Source organism: Biomphalaria glabrata, chromosome 7 (genome assembly GCF_947242115.1).
Source record: "Biomphalaria glabrata chromosome 7, xgBioGlab47.1, whole genome shotgun sequence".
Classification (NCBI taxonomy): Eukaryota; Metazoa; Mollusca; class Gastropoda; family Planorbidae; genus Biomphalaria; species Biomphalaria glabrata.
This window is the reverse complement of record NC_074717.1, coordinates 11,887,350-11,893,653: the sequence shown is the minus strand read 5'-3', so window position 1 is coordinate 11,893,653 and position 6,304 is coordinate 11,887,350. Positions and strand designations below refer to the sequence as shown.

General features: G+C 34.4%; 1 protein-coding gene across 4 annotated transcripts in view; it reads left to right on the top strand.

The window, feature by feature from the left end:
* Positions 1–455: 455 nt before the first annotated feature.
* Positions 456–6,304, top strand: part of LOC106050605 (carbohydrate sulfotransferase 15-like) — a 33,056-nt gene continuing 27,207 nt past the window's right edge. Inside the window, exon 1 of one of the 4 annotated variants that reach the window (XM_056035715.1) lies at positions 456–601. The gene's annotated coding sequence lies outside the window, so the exon portion shown is untranslated. Of the gene's footprint in view, positions 674–6,304 lie in introns of all 4 variants that reach the window. The other 3 variants (XM_056035717.1, XM_056035719.1, XM_056035718.1) reach the window with 3 other exon arrangements.

The window sequence follows — 6,304 nt, the reverse complement described above, 5'->3', positions numbered from 1 at the left end:
TCCCTCTCTGTCTCTTTCTCTGTCTGTCTCTCTCTCTCTGCCTCTCTCTCTCTCTCCCTCTTTCTCTCTCTGTCTCTCTCTCTCTCTCGGTCTCACTCTCTCTGTCTCTCACTCTCTCTGTCTCTCCCTCTCTATCTCTTTCTCTGTCTGTCTCTCTCTCTCTGCCTCTCTCTCCCTCTCCCTCTTTCTCTCTCTGTCTCTCTCTCTCTCGGTCTCACTCTCTCTGTCTCTCACTCTCTCTGTCTCTCCCTCTCTATCTTTCTCTGTCTGTCTCTCTCTCTGCCTCTCTCTCCCTCTCCCTCTTTCTCTCTCTGTCTCTCTTTCTCGGTCTCACTCTCTCTGTCTCTCACTCTCTCTGTCTCTTTCTCTGTCTGTCTCTCTCTCTGCCTCTCTCTCCCTCTCCCTCTTTCTCTCAGTCCCTCTCTCTCTCTCTCGGTCTCACTCTCTCTTTACTTAGTATACTTAGTATATATAGAGACGCAGCTCACAGTCTTTCATCAGATTACGGGGGGTGCGAGTGGAGTGGACTCAAGTGATAAGCTGTGTGATTTCAATGATATTATTCAATATGTGTTAATAAAATACATCCGTTTTTATTAGTGTGAGTAAAGGTTATTTGATTAGGTTATGTGTGAGTATAGGATTTTGATATTATCAATGGAATTAAATATTGGTACGAGGCTATGTAATCTTTTTTTCTCACCCCCAAATCTCTGTCTTTATCTATCTATCTATCTATCTATCTATCTATCTATCTATCTATCTATCTATCTATCTATCTATCTATCTATCTATCTATCTATCTATTTGTCTGTCTGTCTTTCTGTCTATCTATAGACTATAGAATCTAGATCTTTTTATGTACCTATGTATCTATCTAATCTCTATTGTTGGACATGTTGATATTAAAAGTTATGGGAAGAACCATTCATGTAACGGCATCGCTTGGAAGATTCGAGAGTTACAAATAGAAAGTGAAATAAGCAATTTAAAAAACTCTTGACATTAAATAAATTACGTTTAATAAGAAAGAAAGATTTAGAAAAAAATATTTTTACAAAGCTTATATGAACACATTCTGTCTGTGTCTGGAAAAAGGTTTGAACATGTTTTTTTCTCTTATTTCCGATTCTCGGATCAAGTTGAAACTTGCGATAATAGTTCATTTTACCTTACGAGACATGAATTAATTTTAAAAATAACTAATTAGTTAATTCACTATTGGTAATTAATCATTTTGTTTGATATCGAAATAAGGGGAATAAATGCAACTTAATGAGAAATTTGGATGTATATATGGATTTAATTCTCTTAATATGTTTTTTCTTTCAGTTTCTTTCCATTCTCGGATCATGTTGACATGTTTCATAATTATTTATAGTCGATGACAAAACACAAATCAATCCAAAAATTAACCAATTAGTTAATCAATTAGTTTTATATAGCAGAAAGGGAACTAAACCCAGCCATTTTCAGATAAATGGCAGTAATTAGTGGTTCTTTCCCTTTTGATATATTTTGTTTTTTTTTTAAATCTTTTTATTATTTGCTTGTTTAATTTCTAGAAGTGTTTGTTTTGTTCCCCTGGCAATCAAATCATTAAATAAGAACAATCTGATATAAACTTTGTCACATGAAAATTATGAGTGAGTCTGGTGTGAATGTACACTTTGGTTTCTTATAGTTATAATGTTTTTTGTTTGGTGTAATACACGAATTGTAAGACAAATTTACGTACGGACAATAAAGATTATTATTATTACTATTATTATTATTATTAATGACGCTACTCGCTAACCGCACTAGGTGACACCAACCCTACGTTATTTTTCCTCATTTTCCATTCTTGGATCAAGTTAAAACTTTGCACAGTTATTCATTGTTCCTAACAAAAATTAAATGCATAAAAGAAATTAACCAATTAGTTAATTCAATCGTGGTAATTTATTAATTTTGTTTAATATCGAAAATGGGAAATAAATCTGACAGCATTGATATAAATAGCTGTAATGGTGGGGTTCTTACACTTGTATAAGCCCTTTATATCTTGCTTTTAAAAAACGTTCCCCCTCTCCCCCAAAAAGCCTGCAAGTTAACTGCATGGATCTTTGTCTATAGAAAGTGTGTTCCTCTTCTGGCTGTACGGATCAAGAGAAATTAATGTTCCATTTTTTTTTACTCTTATTGTCATGCATCAATTTAAAATAAACCCAAGACTAAGTTAATTAATTAAACATATTCATGCCTGTAAATCACGAAATTTCCTATGACGTAAGCAGACACCTGTCTATCACTTCTATGACAGTATGAGACTTGACAGGAAATAATTTGATTGGTTGAAGTAAATGATTTCATTGGTCAAGCCAAGTGTAAAAAAAAGTGTAGGTTAGAAAAACGCGCGAAGAGAAGGTCAGTCTGGAATGTAAATCTTGTAGAGATAAGTATTTTTAGCGGCCCCCAAAAGGGGAAAAGACGCTATTAGTTTTGTATGGCCTGTCTGTTCATCTGTCCTTCCGTCCGTTTCGTTTAGATCTCAGAAACTAGAAGAGAAAATGAAAATCGGACATCATGATATTTTAGATCATTCAAAGTTCTGATGCAACGGCTACTTTTTTCTTTTCCGAAAGTGAACCATTTAATGTTTAAAATTAGATATGCAAGCATATTTTTTTAAAAATTACACCACTTTTCAATGAAAAACTTCAGGGGGGGTAACTCTTTTTAAAAGGTCATGGACTTCTTCATTAATAAATCAAGCTTCATTCATAGATTCGCGCATTGGTACAAAACATTAACAACTAAGGTCACAATGGTAAAAGTGTCAATGGATCATTATAAAATAGATTTTCCATTTATTAACTAACTCATTGAATAGAAAACTGATTCAATTGTTATTTAAAAAAAAAAAGAATTTTGATACGAACTTCGTTTTAGTTATAAGTTTCCAAAATAACTAACTGCTTTTTTGACATATCCTCATTGTAGGAGCCTACACTTAACAGTCTAAATTAGACTAAATAGAGTTTGAGTTTTGAGCTTTTTCAAGATTCTAGATGTAGATCTAGACTTAAAGACTTAGATCTATTTCTAGATCTAAACTTAGAGACTTTGATCTATTTCTAGATCTAAACTTAGAGACTTTGATTTATTTCTAGATCTAGGCTTAGACTCTAGATATAGATCTAAAACTAGGTCTAGATCAAGCTAGATCTATGTTTAGTTTGTATGACAATTGACAATGGAGATATTAATTTTTATTTGCGTGGGGAAAATCTTGTTGTCATCTGTAAATTAGGTCAATATTTTTTTTTTCATGTTGCCAATTTATCTTATTTTGTTAGAAGAATAAATATTTTTTAGTTTCTCTTTATTACAATGTAACATGTTATTAAAATAAGAATGTATGGATAAGGTTTAAAAAATTATTATTTTAAAAAATATAAGAGTACGCTAAATGAATATATGGAGATGCTGTGGCTGAGGGGTAAAGCACTTGGAACTGAAAGTCCCCTGTTCGAATCCTGGTGAAGACTCTAGGCGGACCACTTCGGGGCCCATTTTGATTTTGTGTTTGACACAAACTGTCTTCTGTAACCTTGTTTTTTTTTGTTAGAATTTGTAGAGATTAGTCTTGTATTTTATTGAATCTAGTAGTAAATTTAAGTATTTTATTATTGAACTTTGAAACAAAGTTATTATCTGATAGCCTACAGTTTTGTTTCTGTACATAGTGATTCCAAGTTTTGAATTAAAGTTCTGTATTAGATTTAAAAAGGATCTTCATTTATTGAATCTCTAAGATAGTATTTAGATCTAGAGATTTACATCTATAGAATCCGCAACACGTCACAGTAACTTCTTGTAACATCTGACATCTCAAGAAAGAGTCTACAACTTTAGCACTTCTCAGTACTATCAATGAATTAGCACTTCAATCAACAACAAGAAACCTGTGACAGTAGTATTCATTAATTATTAAGAGAAAAACAAACACTCTATAAGTTGTATACTGATCTAGGAGATATCGTCTTTTGGGAAAGTATTTTGTAATGTTTTTTTTTTAAATCTGTAATAACAGCATGTGTAAACATTAGAACCACAAGTTAATTTAGTCACGCCGGCCCCAAGGAATGGCCAGTCAGAGTTGCCGCCCGTACTTCAAAGAAGTAAAGATTGCATTGCGTGGAGTACAATATCCGAAACAAAAAAGATCCGCGAACCCCGCACACTGCTAGGACCTACCCTGAATTGAGGTCAAAAGCTGTTACGCTCGTGATTGTTGAGGCTGGATTTAAAAAAAAAACTGTAACGATCGTGTCATTAGGAAACGTGACGATTTTTTTTTTGTTGTAGGTCTAAAGGTGCGTTCACACACGTAGGTTTAGTTGGTAGAAAACATGTAAATTAATGCGTGTGGCTATTTCCAAACTCGTGTGATGACTGCTAGAAAAATGAAGACACGGGAACACAGACGAAAAAAAAATAATTTCAATTCTAATCCATTCAATAGAAAAGTGTCATGAAATACAAAGGTTTCATTGCAAGAACTGATTGGGTTTGGACTCTAACCACAAGCTCACTGACTGACTCAAATTTACCTTTCCCTTTAATATTTACGTGTATAATTCTAGAAGTTTCCACAAAAATTTCGCTTTCTCTCTAAGAGGAGTCTAGCACCAAATCCACTGTCACTTTTTACAAAGCTTATATCAACTCTGTCTGTCTGTCTGGTAAAAAGTTTGTACACGTTATTTCTTATCAAGCTGAAATTTCGCATAGTTATTTCTTTTACTTGAAACAATATAAAAAAAATAACTAATTAGTTAATTAACTATTGATTAAAAATTATTTTGTTTGGTATCTCAAACAAGGGAAAGAATTTGTACTTGGCTAATGTGGTGGTATAAGCTGAATTATTCCCCTTTTTAGGTCGTCGTCTGAGTCTTAGTGAACACAACATGAAAAATAGGACTTCTTCATCTTCTTCTTCGTTCTCATTTTTCATGTCGGAGAGTTCAGATCAGTGGTTTCCAGATCAGGCAGTTTTCCGTATTGTTTTTCTTCTATAGGAGGGTTTTGGGGCCTCTTGATATAGAACGCATCTTTGAAGGACATGGTCAGCTTTCTCTGGTGATGCTTCGCAAGGACAGGTTTCGCTTGTCCCCAATTTAAGCTTCCGGAACATATGTTGTCTCATTCTGTTGTGTCCGGTTCTGAGTCAAAAACGTATGCGTTGGTCATGTCGAGATCGCTTATAATAGGCGTCCTTGTAATTGGGATTTAGATTATCCAATTCTCATTTAATCTACACTCTATTATTTTCATCATTTTTTCTGGGTAGATAGAGATTGTCATTTGTTTGTTAGATCTTCCATCTTTGGCCAGTGTGTTTGGTTTTTCATTGTCTTCTAATTCAATGTGTGCTGGAGTCCATTGAAGAACAGTTTCCTTGCTGTTGTTGTTAAGGTTTAAAAGAGCTGTCCTGAGTTGCTTTATCTAGCAAGTATCCGAGTTTTTCTGGCTTTGAAGGACTGTTTTGGCATCGGTCAGTAAGACAATTTGGCTGTTTGGTGTACATGGGTAGTTTATTAGTGTGGTAGCTACTAGTTCAAGTGCTTGCCTTTCAGCTCTATGGCAAAATAGGACGATACTATAGAAATAATAACCCTACAATATTCCATGTTCATAGGCTCTCTTCTAGCATATTATGAGAGGCCTGAGAAGGCTTGAGCCATGAATTCAGATCCTTTCCCCCCCCCCCCTTTTAATTTTTTAAATGCTTTTTTATTGTTATTCTAGATCTATTGGAAATTAAATGACATGACTGATCCAAACTAATTGATACAACTATGTTTAATATAAGCTTTGTTGTTTTTTTTTTAATATAAATTATATTCTTGTTTGTGTTTGCATTCCCTTCCTTCCCATTGGTTAATAGTGTAATGAAGTCCATTGTGTTCGCAAATCTATGATATAATGGCACACATATGGATGGCTGCCTGGTCGTGCGGTTTGTGCGCTGGACTGTCGTTCGGATTTATCGACGGTCGAGGGTTCAAACCCTGCCCGCTCCCATCCCCCGTCGTCCTGCGGGAGGTTTGGACTAGGAAGTAAACAATCTTCAACTCTGAAGGAACATCCGAACCATGTCAAACAAACAAACATATTTCTAGATCACAAACTGTAGATTTCGCTGTTTGTAGAACATTACGTTTCAGTTTGTCATTTCTCTTTCATTTTTTTTTCCTGAAATCATTTCAGTTTTAAACAGACGATACTATTAGAATTTGAGAGAAGTGGTGGA